Source organism: Mesoplodon bidens (genome assembly GCF_964165515.1).
Source record: "Mesoplodon bidens genome assembly, chromosome: 4".
NCBI lineage: Eukaryota > Metazoa > Chordata > Mammalia > Artiodactyla > Ziphiidae > Mesoplodon > Mesoplodon bidens.
This window is the reverse complement of record NC_138160.1, coordinates 152,222,049-152,239,428: the sequence shown is the minus strand read 5'-3', so window position 1 is coordinate 152,239,428 and position 17,380 is coordinate 152,222,049. Positions and strand designations below refer to the sequence as shown.

At 44.3% G+C, this 17,380-nt stretch overlaps 1 long non-coding RNA gene across 1 annotated transcript; it reads right to left on the bottom strand.

Moving 5' to 3' along the window:
• Nucleotides 1–714: 714 nt before the first annotated feature.
• LOC308615611 lies at nt 715–15,997 on the bottom strand. The gene is made up of 3 exons (XR_014015531.1): nt 15,977–15,997; nt 1,112–1,231; nt 715–797 (listed from the first exon to the last, which is right to left on the bottom strand). It is a non-coding gene; the product is annotated as an uncharacterized lncRNA (long non-coding RNA).
• Between the last annotated feature and the right edge of the window lie 1,383 nt (nt 15,998–17,380).

The window sequence follows — 17,380 nt, the reverse complement described above, 5'->3', positions numbered from 1 at the left end:
AACATTGTGGGTCAACTATACTTCAGTATCAATTAGTTTGAAAGCACTTTTACAAATTAGATCTTATTTCTCTTGTCTTTTCATCCTGGGACAAATGTATAACAGAAACTAACCTGGATTACGCATATGAGTAATCCAGGTTAGTTTCTGTTCTACTAACCGGGATGAACTCAGATCACACAGAACTTTAATTGTTGAACAAACCATGAATACCAGTTACACCATGGGATGTCCTGATCCAATATGAAGTTTGTAAGTCTCGTATCAAGCCTGCAGAATCCACTAAATTTGGAAATTCAAACTGAAATGAAGCCACCTATCCCATGACTTCTCCACAACTAGTTATACAACATCAATTGGAAACAATATATAATCAAATGAATGTAGACAGAAACAACTATAGCCTTCTTTTTTTTTTCCTTTTAGATGAAGACGGTATTTAAGGTGATGTCTTGGGCCGTTTCAGGGTGTTACTCAATTTCCTGGGTATCTGCCATACACACAGGAGGTACACATGTTAGATAACTTGTTTGTGCAACTATATGAAGGTAGTTAATACCACAAAACTGTATACGTAAAGTGAATTAAATGCTAAAGTCATGTTTTGTATTTTTAATGACAATGAAAAAAAAGTGTAGCACTGATGTTTGTTACAAAAATTAACATTAAAAACATTCTTAGTGAAAAAAGCCATACAGAAAAGGCCACCTGGATCCCATACTCATCTTGTCTGCTTCAAATCCATCAAGGTTGTCCAAATGAGGGGGAAACTCAGTAATGGTTCCAGAAGAAGAAAACTGGCTCAGGATGGAAAAAGACATTTTCATACAGCTGGGACAGCAGGTAAAAGTTGAAGTGGGGCTGAGTATTAAATTATAATGTGGACATCACGATTTCTTCATTTAGGGATTATGTGCTGGTTCCTTGGGCAAAACACACTGAGCATTTTGTGTGAAGTGGCAAATGTGAGTACTTTTTGCCATTACTGCAACTTTTCTGTACATTTTAAATTACTGGAAAGTAAATTACTTTTCTAGACAACCATGTCAGTATCATGCCAGAAAATCAGATAAGACAGACATCAAATTTTGTTATAGAGGCCAAGACTTACCCAGACTAAGTTCAACCAAAGTTGTGATACTTATTTCCCTTGTAGGAGTCCACATGTTTTTAAGAGGCACCGTGGGAAGAGTATATTAGTAGCTACCATGTCGTGGGTCCTGTGGATTACCTGGGGGTGCAGTAGAAACTGTGAGATTTTAGTATTGCAATTTTTCACATTACTTCAAAAAATATGTTAAAAAATAAATTCAGTAAAGTTGCAAAATATAGAATCAATATACACAAATCAGTTTTGTTTCTATACATTAATAATGAACCACCAGCAAGAAAAACTAAGAAAACAATCCCATTTACAATTCCACCAAAAAGAATGAACTATTTAGCAATAAATTTAACTAAGGACATGAAAGACCTATACTCAGAAAACTATAAAGCATTGATAAAGAAACTGAAGACACAACAGAAAACAATATTCCATGCTCATGCATCAGAAAAATTACTATTATTAAAATGTTTATTCTACTCAAAGCCATCAACAAACAGTGCCAGGAAAACTAGACACCAGACTCCAAAGAACGACACTGGTCACCATCTACACTGCACATAAAATTAACTAAAAGTGCACAGTATTCCACATTAAACCCTTTCTCTCCTGAGTCCCCTGAAGATGCACCGCACCCACCCAGCAGTCAGCTGCACAGGAAGATTCTCCACACTTGCTCATTTTTTCCTCTTGTGGAATCTCCTCACCAGTGGTTCCTGAGAAAACCCATCTCCTGTCAGTGTGGACAATGCCTCATGGTCCAGAAACCTAAGCCCTGGCAGGAGACAAAGCTCCTGTCTGCTTGTCACGGAGCAAAGTCTGTGGGCAGAGTGCACCTGTGCCCCCAGGGTCAGACAGGTGGGTTTGGCGCCCCCTGTGGGACGTGAGAAAAGTGCCGGGAGTGCCACACTCACAAACCCAGAGGCCTCATCCGGAACGCTGTTCTGCTGTATATATATACTAAGTTGGGAAATCCAAACTGAAATGGAGCCAAGTATCTCACTGTATCTTCTCAAAAAGATAGTTAAAGAGCAATTAATTACAAACCATATGTTATGAAATGAATGTAGACACAAACTTTACAACTTAAACCAAAATTCACTCAAAATTGCCCATAGACAAATTTAAATTACCAAACTATAAAAATCCTAGATAATCTACATGACTTTGGGTCTGGTGACCTTATTCAGAAAACAGGAAGACAAACCACAAACTGCAAGAAACTATTTCCAAAACACATATCTGATAAAGGATTTGTACTCAAATTATGCCAACAATGCCATTAAAATTTGGTAAAGATTGAAACACACACCTGGCCCAAGAAGATAAACAGGCAGTAAATAAGCATACAAGAATATACTCAAGATGCTGGTGGAATACATGTACAAGCAACTTTGGAAGACAGTTTGGCAGTTTTTTTCCAAATCTAAAAAGTCTCACCTTAGGATCCAAGAAGTGTACCTCTTGTATTTAGACAACTGCTTTGAAAAACTGTGTTCAAACCAAAACTAGCATCAAGTAATGCACAGCGGCTCTATTCATAATGGCTAAAACCTTAAAGATATCAGGATGTCCTTCTGTAGATGAATTCATAAGCAAATTAGGGCACATCCATGTCAAGGGGAGCAGAATACACCACCCCAAAATATGCCCATGTGACAAAAGGATTATTTTGGACTGATTAATTTAAGAAACAGCAGACCCAGGAGAATCTTTCAAAATCAAGTAGAAAATGCCCTTTTAGGAGGTAAATTTACATTTATTAAGGATATCTCCATTTGTAAGGGTATGTCCCTCTCTGGACCAGGAATTGAATGATGACTAAATATCAAGAAAAGCTTGTTGGGACTTCCCTGCTGGTCCAGTGGTTAAGACTCCATGCTCCCAATGCAGGGGACCAGGGTTCAATCCCTGGTCAGGGAACTAGATCCCTCATGCTGCAATTAAGAGCCCGCATGCCGCAACTAAAGATTCCACAGGCCGCAACTAAGACCTGGTGCAGCCAAATAAATAAATGTTTAAAAAAAAAAAAGCTTGTCAATGAAATAGGCCTGGATGTAAATCTGTGTAACAACCATACCCTTGTTTACTGAGCTTTGCCTAATAACTTTGCCTAATAACATCCCTTAAATGGTTTCCTCCATTCCCTAACATCTTTCTTTTGTTCTCAGCAGAAGATAGCATTTAAGGTAATGGCTTGGGCCATTTCAGGGACTGACTCAGTTTTCCCGGGTATCTTTCAAGTATATAGGAGGTACGCATAGTATATATTAAACTTCTGATTGTTTTTCCAGTTCGTCTCTTTTTCATTACAAGGGAGATCTCAATAAAGAACATAGAAGTGTAGAGGGAAAATTATTTTTCCTGTCATATACATGCAGTGCAATAGTATTCAGAGATATAAAGGAAAGAACCATCAACCCGTGCAAAAAAAAAAAATAGATGCATCTAACACTTACATTGCTAAGTGAAAGAATCCAGTCTGAAGTGCTACACACTGTATGACCTCATTTATATGACATGCTAGAAAAGGCAAAACTGACATGGTAAGCAGTTTACGGAATATGTGGTTGAAATAGTCCATATGATACTTTAGTGGTGAATACCTGTCACTATGCATTTGGCTACACCTACAGATTTTTTTTTTTTTTACAACCCAACACGTAATTTACAATCTATTCAAACTTAGCTACTTAGGATATGGGAGTGTCAAAGACTGGAATACAGAATGTAACAAAGAATCTAACTGATTCAGAAATGTATGAAAAAACTCACTGTTGGTAGTGGGACAAATGGGCTGACCTAAGTTAACTTGGGAAATGTACAGAATCTGTAGGCCAAAGACAAAATGTGCCATACATACACAGCGGACTCTATGTTCTTTCCCATGAGGGGTAGTAGCTAACAATACTGAAGCTACTATATCAGTAATCGAATAGAACAAGCACTGAATTTAATAAATGACAAATGGTGGAAGCCAGGTTTCTTACCACTGGAGTGGGAAGTCACAGACAAACAAAGGGAGAAGGTTACAATACCCATGTAATAACAGATCCTGTTGGAGATATTAGTATAAACTATCTTTAGCCTACACATAGTTCCACATGGAAATCTTTATAATTATGTGTATACGCATAGGCTGGGATACATGCATGTATTTCTATGTACTGTCAGCTGAGCATATTGAGCTCCCACATGTAAGTTTTTAATACCATTCTCTAATAAAAGGAACAAGGGCTCTTTGAAGAAAGGGCTGATGCTAGGACTGAGACAGTAAATATATGGAGCAGGATAATCTTAAAATATCAGAAAGTAAAGGAGTACCAAAAATTTTAAAAACCACAAAAGAAAAATTATGTAAAATGAAAACAGGAGCAAATGGGAAAAGCTCTCAACAGCCAAAGCAAGAATGAACTAAGCAGTCTAATAATGTAGTGCTGGATTATAAACCAAAGTTTACAATAATTATTCACGTGTCCAAACTGGTAAAAATAAATTACATAGTTTTTGATGAATGGTGTTAAATAGAAATCTCCTATGCACAAAGCTTCTAAACAATGTATATAGCCACTCAGCTGTCCATCAAGGCTGTGAAGCTAACCCCTCTCTCCTCAAGTGTGGGTTCTGCATTATGACTTCCTGCTAAATAAGATACACAGGATGGACATGTGGGAAAACTTGACAAACACTACTTCAGCTAGGTGACCAAAGTTAAGAATATAAGTGAGAAGTTTCCTTAAGAGCCTGTCCTCTTGATATATGGTGAAGAGGAAGCACTTCACCTCTGTGATCTGCTTTTTCAAAGCCAAGTCTAACCACGACAAAACCACTAAGCAAATCCCAGTGCCCGGCAGTCTATAAAATACCTGACCAGTCCTCCTCCACACTGTCAAGGTCATGGAAACAAGAAGAGTCTGAGCAACTGTCAAAGCCCAGAAGAGACCAAACAGACATGATGACCCCATGTCCTTTGAGATCCTGGAACAAGGAAAGGTAAAACAAAGGGAACATGAATAGGGACTTCAGTTAATAGTAAAGTATCAATATTTGTTCATTATTTGTTATAGTTCTGTAGAAAATTAGACAAGAAAAATTAAACGTCAAATAAGAGAAACCTACTGTAACAAACTGGAAATCTAGAGGAAAAGGGGGATTTCTTTGTAAAAACACATTACCAAAATGGACCCTAAATTAAGGAAAACACAAAAAGACCAATTAATCACTGAGGAACCTCTTCCCCTGTTGCTTATCCTATCACTGTTCCAGGGTTTCCCTCTCCCGGGACAGGGATGGAGCAGGGACAGAGCTGTTTGGCAGCTCCCCTAGTATATGACCCCACCCAGTGTCTTCACCTCCCCCAGCCACGCCTACCCAGTGAAGACACCTGAGCATGAATCAGGGATTATTGATTCAGATGTATCAACCAGGACTTTTTCTTTTCCCAGTGACTGGACACACTTACGGAAGTAAAATAACTTAGTATTTATTGTAAGGGTAGAAATACTTTAATACTTGCAAGTGGCAAGTTGAAGAATGGGTTTGGACCTGGCAGGTCCAGTAGCTCACACTGTCTCAGTGTGATCTTGCTTTTCGCCAAAACTTTGTCCTGCTCAGTACCTTTGGGGGACCCCATTCACAGGCACAGGCTCTCTCACTGCCCTTGGGCCAACAGCTATTCTAGGCTGACAACCACTCACCATCCATTTTCCGAGAAAGAGTTTCTCCTTTTCTTGGATTCCAAGAAAGTCATGGTTTTAGATGCCTTTGATCTGGCTTGGATTGCATTCTCACCCTTGACCCATCACCAGAAGATGGAAAATGGGACTGGCTAGACGTGGGTTGTAAACCCATCTTCGAGCTGGGTGGAACATGGGGTCATCCTTCTGCAACTGTTTGGACTGGAAGCAGGTGAGATGTAATTCCCAAAGGAAAACTGAGGCACTTGGGCCTGAGAACAGATGCTGGCTGGGAGAAAGCAACAGATTCTAAGTCAATGAAAGCTCAATGCACAGCACAGAATCTGACACAAAAGGAAGAAAGGGGTTCACTTAGGGTCAGGGGCTGCAGCTACACATCCAGTGCTCTTACTGTCCTCCCAAGACTGCAAGAAGTTCTTTCCCTTGCTGAAAAGTCAGGATCATTGGTGGTGGTAAACTCAAGTCTCTTTCCTTGGGCATGAGGTCCTCACATCTCAGAGGCTGGCCCAGAACAGCCCATGTGCCCTCAGAAGACACACAGACCTCATTCTTGCCCCTGAGAAGTGGGAGCCCGTGAGTTATGCGATCTCCCTGGCCATATTAATTGCCCATGCCTCAAAAACTATACTGCTCCTTTTCCAGTTTCTTCTCTCTCCTTTACTAAGAGGAAGAAACCAAATGCTAGGGTGGTAAGGAAACTCTTGTGCAATGAAGTAATGGGAGGCTCAAGAATTATTCCATGCCATGGAACCCATAATTGGCAGGCTTTCCAGAGGCCACATGGATGCATATTGCTCTCCAAGACAATGCAGTGTCAGTGTAAACCTCCCATTGGGAGGTCCAGTTGCTTCCATATCTTTGATTCTTAATGAATATGCATGTCAAAAGTTTCTAACGACTGAAAAGGACAAAGGATTGCAGGGCCATGGTCTGCTGTATGGTTGTTGTGTCAGGGACACACTCCAATGTTTAGAGGATTATTACTTCTCTTGGCAGCCTATGAGGCTGTGAGCTGGAGGCCTTTTTCTCAACCACATGCATGTTGGTAGTTGAAACTTCTCAAAGGAATATCTACACTGCCCAGGTAGCTCTTGAATTGCCCGGCATCATGCTCAGCTCCATAACTGTACATGAGGGCCTGACAATGCCCAGGGTGGACGGAGCTAGAGGACCACAGATGCCTGCCTGGATAGTCAGAGGTCAAGGGCTGTCCTGCCTGAGACTTGATCATCTATTCATGCCCACTCAGATGGGACAAAGGATGCCTCCAGTGCCTGGAGGGCCCCACCAGCCCTTAAGAAGGCAACATCTGGGGGCTGGCAGGTCACTGCACCCAGTCCTGTATAAATCCACACATGTCCACTGAGTGCCCTCCTGTCTGGGCTGTGCTGGAACCTGGGGCTGCCCAGGCAGAGTAGGGCCAGCATCACCCTTCCCAGGTAGGAGGACAGAAGTTAACCACGCATGACTTCTGACACCCTCCCCAATCCCTGACAGAGGTTGAGTTGGATAAGAAACAGTCCAAGACAAGAACACACATTTCATTCTTCTCTCAAAGCCCAGGACTGGGGGAAGGGAGACCAGAAAAACAGTTATTGACCTCAGCTCCCTGACTCCTGTTTGATCCTGGGCAAGTCCTATCCATTCTGGAGGCTTCAGAGAGAAGGAGAGGGAAGGGCAATGAGGGCCAATTGTCCTTAAACCTAACTCTAACCTTCACCCTAGGAGCCCTAAACTCTAACCGTAACCCCCTAACAACCCTAGCCCCAGACCCCTAGACCCTCGCCACTGACCCCTAAACTCCAATCCCCGACCCTGACCTTTAACCACAACCCTCTACCATGACTCTCCAACAATGACCCATAACCCTAAACCGTGACCCCTGAACCCTCACAACTGACTCAACCCCAGGCCTAAAGCCTGGCCTAGTGGGTACCGAGGGATGACTGTATGAACTCTCAAATAAACCAAGGAATTAAATCTTCCTGACCATGAATTTAGCAATGGTTTCTTAGATTTGACAGTAAAGCATAAGAAATGAAAGAAAAAAATAGATAAATTGGATTTCCTCAAAATTACAAACCTTTGTGTATCAAAAGAGGCTATCCAGAAAGGAAGAAGACAGCTCACAGAATGGAAGACAATATTGGCACATTATATATCTGATAAGACTCTTTACCTAGAATATACCCAGGACTTCTACAACTCATCAACAAAAAGACAAACAATAAAATTTTTGAAACAGACAAATGGCTTGCATGGACTGTTCTCCAGGCAAGACATACAAATGGTCAACAAGGACATGGAAATATGTCAAACATCAGTAGTCATGGTGAAAACGCAAATTAAAGCCACAGTGAGATGCCCCTTCACACACACTAGAATAAAAATAAATTTTAAAATAAATTTTAAAATATGTAAATAAAAATAACAAATGTTGGCAACAATGTAGATAAATTGGAACCCTTAAAAGTTACTTGTGGAGATGTACAATGGTGCAGTCTATGTGTACAAAACTTTAGCATTTACTCAAAAATATAAAATATAATTACCATGTGGTTCAACACCTCCACTCCTAGATATATACCCAAAAAATGGAAAACAGGCATTCAAACAAAAACTTGTACACCAATTATTCATAGAAGCAGTGTTCACAATAGCCCAAGGTAGAAAAGATTTAAATGTCCATCAGCAGGTAAATGGATAAGCAAAATAAGGTAGATCCATAAGCTGCATTATTCTGTCATATAAAGGAATAAAGTAAAATTATACAGCCGCTGTGGAAAACTGTATGGTGGCGCCTCAAAAACATGGAAAATGTATGATCCCTTGATTCCACTCCAGGGTGTACACCCAAAATATTAGAAAGCAAGGACTGGAACAGACATTTGTACCCCATGTTCATAGCAACGTTATTCACAATAGCCAAAAGGTGGAAGCAACACAACACATCCTTCAACAAATGAATGGATAAGTACAGTGTAGTATATACACAATGGAATATGATTCAACCTTTAAAACTAAGGTAATTCTCACACATGCTACAATGTGGATGAACCTTGAAGTCATTATGCTAAGTGAAACCAGCCAGACACAAAAAAGGACAAACATTCTATGATTCCACTAGTATGAGGTATCCAGAGAAGTCAAATTCAAAGACAAAGTAGAATAAGGTTGCCAGGGGTTGAGGTGAGTTAGTGTTTAATACCTATGGTTTCACATGGGGAAAATAAAGTTCTGGAGATGGATGGTGAGGATATTTTTACAACAATGTGAATGTAGTTAATGCCATAGAACTGTGTACTTAAAAATGGTTTAAATGGGGCTTCCCTCGTGGCACAGGGGTTAAGAATCCGCCTGCCAACGCAGGGGACACGGGTTCAAGCGCTGGTCCTGGAAGATCCCGCATGCCGCAGAGCAACTAAGCCCGTGAGCCAGAGCTACTGAGGCCTTGTGCCACAACTACTGAAACCCGTGCGCCTAGAGCTCGTGCTCCGCAACAAGAGAAACCACCACAATGAGAAGCCTGCATACGGCAATGAAGAGTAGCCCCCGCTCGCTGCAACTAGAGAAAGCCTGTGTGCAGCAACAAAGACCCAACACAGCCAAAAAATAAAAAATTAAATAATTTTAAAAAAAAGCTTTTAAAGGGCTTCCCTGGTGGTGCAGTGGTTGAGAGTCCACCTGCTGATGCAGGGGACATGGGTTCGTGCCCTGGTCCGGGAAGATCCCACATGCCGCGGAGCGGCTGGGCCCCTGAGCCATGGCCGCTGAGCCTGCACGTCCAGAGCCTGTGCTCCACAACGAGAGAGGCCACAGTGGTGAGAGGCCCGTGTACCACAAAAAAAAAAAAAAAAAAAAAAAGCTTTTAAAAAATGGTTTAAATGGTAAATGTTATGTGTTTTTGATCACAATGGAAAAAGTGAATGAAATAATGATCAATGTTACAATGTGGATAAATACTGAAAACATCCTAAGTGAAAGAAGCCATACAGAAAAACCACCCAGATCATGCTCATCTTGTACACTTTAAATCCATTAAGGTTTTAAAGTGAGGAAAAGCCCCAGTGATGGTTCCAAGAAAAGAAAACTGGGTTCGAATGGAAAGGTACATTTCCACAAAGCTGGGGCAGCTGGTGAAAGTTGAAGCAGGTCTGTGGATAGGATTATAATGTGGAAACCATAATTATTCCTCATTATGGGGTTATGTGCTGGTTCCCTGGGAGAGTGGCCCTCCCACTCTCACAGGGTAAAACAAACTGGAGTATCTTATGAATGTGGAAAACTTTATGCTGCTATTTAAAGTTTTTATACACTTGAAATTTACTAGAAAATAAAGTACTTATCAAAACCACCATGTCATACCACTCCAGAAATACAGACATCAAACTCTGTTATAGAGGCCAAGCCTTACCCAGATCCAGTTCACCCACAGTGGTGATACTAATCACCCTTGTAGGAGTCCACATACTACAAGAGGCACCATGGGAAGATTATATTGGGAGCCACTATGTCTTGGGTGCTGTGGATGACCTGGATGTAGTTGAAACAGTGGGATTTCTGAATTTTAGTTTTCCACATTCAACCACCAAAAAACTGTTACAACTAAGAAATGAATTCAGTAAAGCTGCAGGATACAAAAAAGAGAAAAATCAATGCACAAAAATCATTTGTGATTTTATACACTGATAAAGAACCATCAGAAAAAAGAATTTTTTAAAAAATCCCACTTACAGTTTATCCAGAAAGATAACCAGGAGTAAATTTCACCAAGGACGTGAAGGACCTGCACACTGAAAACTGGGAGACACTGATAAAGGAAACTGAACAGACAAAAATAAATGGGAAGATACCCCGTGCTCATGAGTGAAAAGAATACTGTGAAAATATGCATTCTAAGGTGGGGCTTCCCTGGCCATACAGGGGTTGGGACTCCACTCTCCCACTGCAGGGGACACAGGTTCCATCCCTGGTTGGGGAACTAACATCCCACATCCTGCATGCCACATGGTGTGGACCAAAATTTTGTTTTAATTTTTAAAAAAGTATGCATTCTAGCCAAATTAATGTACACATTCAACGCAACCCCTTCCAAAAGTCCAATGACATTTTCCATAGAAAGAGAACAAACAATCCTAAGTTGTGTGTGGAACCACAAAGGACTCAGAAGAGCCAAAGAGACCCTGAGGCACGAGAATGGGCTGGAGGCATCTTGCTCTCCGACTTCACACTTCATTATGAAACTACAGTCCCCAAAAAGTGTGGAATTGGCACAAAAACAGGCACACAGACCAGAGGAACAGAGCAGAGAACCCAGGAATCAGCCTACAGGTATGTGATCAGTTCATTCACAAGAAAGGAGCCAAGAACATACACCAGGGAAAGGACGTCTCCTCATAAATGGTGCTGGGAAAACTAGACACCACACGCCAAAGAACAACACTGAACTCTGTCTACACCACACACAAAAGAGGCCAAAAACCCAGTTTTCCACATCAAGCCCTTCCTCTCCTGGGTCCTCTGAAGACAGACACCCTCAGCGGTCAGCCACGCACAGGAACCTTCTCCCCACTTTTTCTCACCCTTTCCCTCAGCGGCATCACCTCCCGGCAGGTCCTGAGGAGACCAGGCTCCTGTCAGCATGAACTAGACCCCCCAGTGTCCCAAAGCTGAAGCCCCAGCGGGTCCTGAGGAGACCCGGCTTCTGTTAGTGTGGACTTGACCCCGGGTTGTCCCGAAGCCCGGCCATCAGCGTGGACTCAGCCCCACGTGTTCCAGAAGCCAAAGCCCCGGCGGGTCCTGAGGAGGCGGGGCTCCTCTCAGCATGCACATGACAGCATGATGTGAACAGACATCCCGCCAAAAAAGATACACAGAGAGTGAAAGCCATACAGAAACAAGCTCAACATCACACACCATTAGGGAATTACAAATTAAAATCCTGAGACATCACAGCACACCTATTAGGACTGCTAAGCTCCAAAGATAGGACAATACCAGTTGCTAGAGGGTGAGGAACAAAAGGAACTCTCCCTCATCGCTGGGGATCTGCATGTGCAGCCACTTTGTAAGATAATTTGGCAGTTTTTTCCAAAGCTAAACAAGTCTCATGTTGGGATCTAACAATCATGCTTCCAGTATTTAGGCAACTGCTTTGAAAATCGATGTCCAAATGCAAACAAGGATGCAATTATGCACAGCCGCACTTTCATAATGGCTAAAAACTTGAAGAAATGAGGTCATCCTTCAAAAGATGAATGCATAAGCAAATTGGGGTACATCCATGTCAAGGCGAGTAGAATATGCCACCCCAAAATATGTCTCTCTGGCATAAGGATTATTTGTCTGCTTAAAAAAAAAAAAAGACTTCCCTGGTGGCTCAGTGGTTAAGAGTCTGCCTGCCAATGCAGGGAACACAGGTTCGAACCCTGGTCCAGGAAGATCCCACATGCCGCAGAGCAACTAAGCCGGTGCGCCACAACTACTGAGCCTGCACTCTAGAGCCTGCAAGCGACAACTACTGAAGCCTGCATGCCTAAAGCCTGTGCTCCGTGACAAGAAAAGCCACCACAATGAGAAGCCCACGCACTGCAATGGAGAGTAGCCCCTGCTCGCCACCACCAGAGAAAAGCCTGCACGCAGCAACGAAGACCCAATACAGCCAAAAATAAAATAATAAATTTATTGTTTAAAAATCTCAGAAAACTGAGATTAACGTTTTATGAAGGACATTTACAATAGAGAAATCTCCATTTATAAGGGTATGTCCCTCTTTGCACCAAAAAATAGAAGGATAATTAAATCTTAAGTAACTCTTTTCAATGGAGAAGTCCTGACTTTAATGTACAAACAATCATACTCCTTTTTACTGTGCTTTGCATGATAACCTGCCATAACTGGCCTTCCCTCCCCCCTTCCCCAGCATCTTTCTTCTGTTTTTAGCTCAAGACGGTATTTAAGGGGATGGTTTTGGTCATTTCAGGGAGTGACTCAGTTTTCTGTGGTATCCCCCCTGTACTCAGAAGGTATACATGTTATTAAACTTCTGCTTTTCTCCTGGTAATCTGTCTTTTATTACAGGGGCAGGGGGCCTCAACCAAGAACCTAGAAAAGTAGAGGGAAAATTGTTTTTCCTCCCATACACATGCAGTGGAATACTACTCAGCAGAAAGGAATGCACCATCAACCTATGGAAAGACATGGACAAATCTTCAGTATATACTGCTAAGTGAAAGAATCCAGTCTGAGGAGGCTGCACACAGTATGACCCCATTGATGACATTCTGGGAAAGACAAACCTACATAGATGATAGCAGGTCATGGGGTGGGGGGTTTGAAGTAGTCCACGTGATACTCTAGGATGGATATCTGTCACTATGCATTTGTCAAAGCCCACGGATGTGTGTAGCCCAAGGGGCCAATCATAATCTATTCAAATTTAGTTACTTAGAATGTAGGAGTGTTGCAGGATGGAATACATAATGTCACAGAATCTAACTGTATTAGAAATATATGGAAACAACTCACTGTAGGGGATGGGATAAAAGGTGCTGACCTAAGTTACCTTTGGAAATGAATGGAATCTGTAGACTAAAGGCAAAATGGACCGTATATAAACAGTGGGCTTTATTCTACGAAGTTCTTTCCAGGGTGCAGTAGCTAACAATTCTGAAACCTCTGCACATGTAACCTGGAAAGGAGCAATGCACACATAAATGGCAGATGGTGGGAGCCAGGCTCCTTGCTGTGGGCGTGGGAAATTACAGATAAGCAAGAGCCTCTGCCCTCATAATCCTGGATCTGGGCTTCCTGGGAGGATGCTGACTGGCCGGGGGAAACACACACACCTTCACGCTGGGAAGACCCTGCAGACATAGGAACCTCACACCTCATCTTTCCACCATAACTGCTGGAAACCGTTAGCCCCCCATAATCAGTCAATTGCAGCGTTTAAGACATTCTCACCCCCAGGCAAATAAAGGAGCATGAGGGTCTTGCTTACCCCTAAGCTGTCCCAGAATCCAGGCCCTGGGGGTGGAGCCAGGTTGGGGGTTCCTGGGCCTCTGACCAGCAGGTGAGAGGAGGGAGAAAGACCGATCCTGAGGACAGAGGTTCCCTGAAGTCTGTGAGCCCAGGAGCCCCGATGGGGTTCATTCCCAGTGAGGACATGGGCGGGGCCTGCAGTGGTTCTGTGTTCCCCCTGGGCCCCTTTGATGAAGCCACGGCAGCACTGGGCCCAGACGTCTCCTGGCGGTGTCTCAAACTCTGACACAGCGGTTTTACAAAGGAACAAGAGAATGGAGCTGAGCCCCTGACGGCCACTCCTTTCTGGCTCTGAGTTGCTTCCAACAGGACCGCAGTCACCTGCACGTAGTCTGCTGTGACCCATCTGCCCCCACTTTGCCTTTCCTCTTCCTCCCTGCAATGATTCCAGTGACATTTCCAGCCTGGACCCCTCTCCCAGGCCAGACGCCTCTGTCCAGCCACTGCACTCCCATCTCCCTTGGGGGCTAACAGGCCCCTCAGAGGACTGGGATCCCGCAGCTCCCCACACCCAGGAGCAGCCCCACCTTCCCAGGTTGCTGAGCCCAGGCACCAGGTGTAACCGAGCAGGACCCTATGGGGCCTTCCCAGGAGAGACCCCATATCCTCTGCTTAGGTCCTCTCTGCAGTACCTAGATAACAGTATCTGATGCACGCTTCCTGAGATGTTTTACAGATGTTAAAACCACCACCAAGTGGAAGAAATTAACTACTTGATGATCATGAACAGGTAGCCCCGGAGCTTCTGCTGCCTAAGAATTTATAATGTTAACCGCCTGTTACCTCACCATTAGCCAGAGAATTGTGCACCAGCTGATCACATACCCTGCAACGCCCCGCCTCCTTCACTTGGCCTTTGAAATTGCTTTGCTGAAATCCTTCAGGGAGTTCGGGGTTTTAGAGCACAAGCGACCTGGCCTCCTTGTATTGGCACTTGTACAATTAAAGCTGCACTTTCCTTCACCACACCTGGTGTCACTAGACTGGCTTTACTGCACTCGGGCAAGCGGAGCCACGTTTTGTTCGGTAACACTGGGGTCTCCCAGGCTCCCACCCTCCTTGCGCCCCAGTGACTGTCATCTGCTCCTCCAGAGTCTTGTTGCAGCAAAAATAGAAATGAAGATTTCCTTCCCCTGAGAACAAGGAAAACAAAGAGAACAGTGAACAGGCTAGAGAAGAAACATAACCTGGCCTGAAAGAGTTCATCACTCCTTGTTTTACTTTGTCACTCATTTGTAGTAACTAGATTTGTACTTTACAAAGCTAACCTCACTCCCTGACACTATGTAATTTACATTCGGCACCCATCACCCCTGACTCTGTGTGAGTTACAGCCCCTGCCTCTCACTCCCTAACCTTATTATGTCCAGCACTTACATTCTATACGTCCCTCATAACAAATCACCCCCTAAGTTTTCATTTCAGAAACAAGTTCATTGGCCGATAAACCAGAGACAAACATACGCAATTACCAGACTGCTGGACCCCAATTACCGGGCAGCCTGACGCCAACTATGACTGTTTTGAAATAATGCAAAGGAAAGGAGGAATGCAAGACCTTCACTACTTTTATCCTTATCCTATACCCCAGACTGCGAGAGCCCCACATATAAAATCTTCCCTGATTCTCAAGGAGGGGTGCCCAGTTCTTGAGGCGCTAGCCAGCTGTGCCTTCCCTTCTGCCTGGCAGAAAAATAAAGCCATCTCTCTCTTCCTCCAAAATCCCTGTCTCTGTATTTCTGCTCAGCCTCGGTGCACAGTGAAGCCAATATTTCGACAACAGTCTGTGGCCAGTTCCCACACTAATTCCCCTCTACACCCACAGCCCTGGCCTAAGCCCGATCTTGTGCCTGGTTCCTCCATCAGGCCTGACAAAGCTTCCTGCCCGCATGGTGCGTCTCACATCCCACCCCAACGTGGTCTTTCTGAACCATAAACGAGACTGTGACTCTCTCCCACCTGTAATCACCCAAATGTTTCCCCACTTAAGCTAGGGTACCTGCCGGGAGAGACATCTGCCAAGGCCCTGAGAGTCCCTGGCATCCCCACTAGGCTGCTGGCTCCTGGGTTCCCTGACAATGAGCACCTCAGCAGGCCAGGAGTCATGGCAGAAAACCTCAGAACTGCTCACCTCAGGAGGGGACTGGCACTGCCACGGCCTGATCAAAGAGAGCAGAGAAGAGTTCCCCAGCTGGGACACAAACTCTGCACAAGTGGCCTCTCCTTGAGCCATTACATCACCTTGTATGACTTCAGGGAAGGAAGGATCAAGGCACACTTGGTTCCTAAGGAGGATGGTATAGGCTCAGTCACGTCCCCCCAAATTCACATGCTGAAGCCCTAACCCCAGGACCCCAGGACGTGGCTGTATTTGAAGATGGGATTTTTAAAGAGGTGATCAAGGTAAAAATGAGATCAGTAGGGTGGATCCTAATCCAATAGGATCGATGTCCTACAAGAAGAGATTAAGACACAGATAGGCACAGGGGGAGACCATGTGAGGACCTGGGGAGAAGATGGCTGTCTACAAGCCAAGAAGAGAGGCCTCAGAAGCCAGCCTGCACACACCTTGATCTCCAACAGCATCCAGGACTGGGAGATAGGCCTGTTATTCAAGCTGCCCAGTCTGCGGTGTTTGTTACGGCGGTCCTGAGCAGACTCATATGCAGGGTAACTCAGGATTCACACTGGACAGAGCCCACTCTCAATCCCCCTGTACGTGAGTTACAGGAGCCCCAGGAACTGAGGAGGGGCTCCCTGATGGGAGACAAAGGATAGAAGATGCTAGGCATTAACATGACTGCATTCATGTTAAACGTGCCTGAAGTCCATTCACACGAGATGGTTTTGTCCTGTATGTACGCCCACATCGGCACCTTCAGTCTGAACTGCAGATCTTTGGCTTCCACCTCCACTGAGGGCATTAGCTTCACCTGCTGTGGACCGTCTCCTATAGTATTTCCAGAACCACAAAGCATGGAAGCTTCACAGGACCCAGAATCTGTGCACTACCTTCCACGTGACCCTCACAGCAGAGCCATGCAGCTGCCTGTCAGAAACCATTTCCCTTTTTCCTGTTCACAGCTACCCTGCACCTCCCAGCCTTCCCACCCCTTACAGCTGGGGCACAGTGTCTCGTGTTACCAAGGGGAAGGGGTGGAGGTGGTGAGGGCCTTGACCAGCCTGCATCCTAGGACACAGGGCATGATGCCCACCTGGTCACCCCACCCTGCTGGTTGGAGCCCTCACCTGGAAGCAGGGAGGAGAAACAAGGGGGGCAGAGCCTGGGACCTGAACCCCACCTGCCCTGGACTCTCACAAGAAGGGGACAGAGACGTCTTGAGCTTCAGCCCAGTTTTGGGAGACACTATGTTCCAGCAACAAACTTTGCCTTAAAAGCCAAGGTGCTTTACAAACCCCTCCCCAGCTGTCACAGAAAGTCAGGCTTAATCTCATCACACTTTTCTCAAACCCCAGCTCACACTGAGACCACCTCTCAGGTGACGGTGCTTCAGAGCAGCCCCTTTAAAAGATC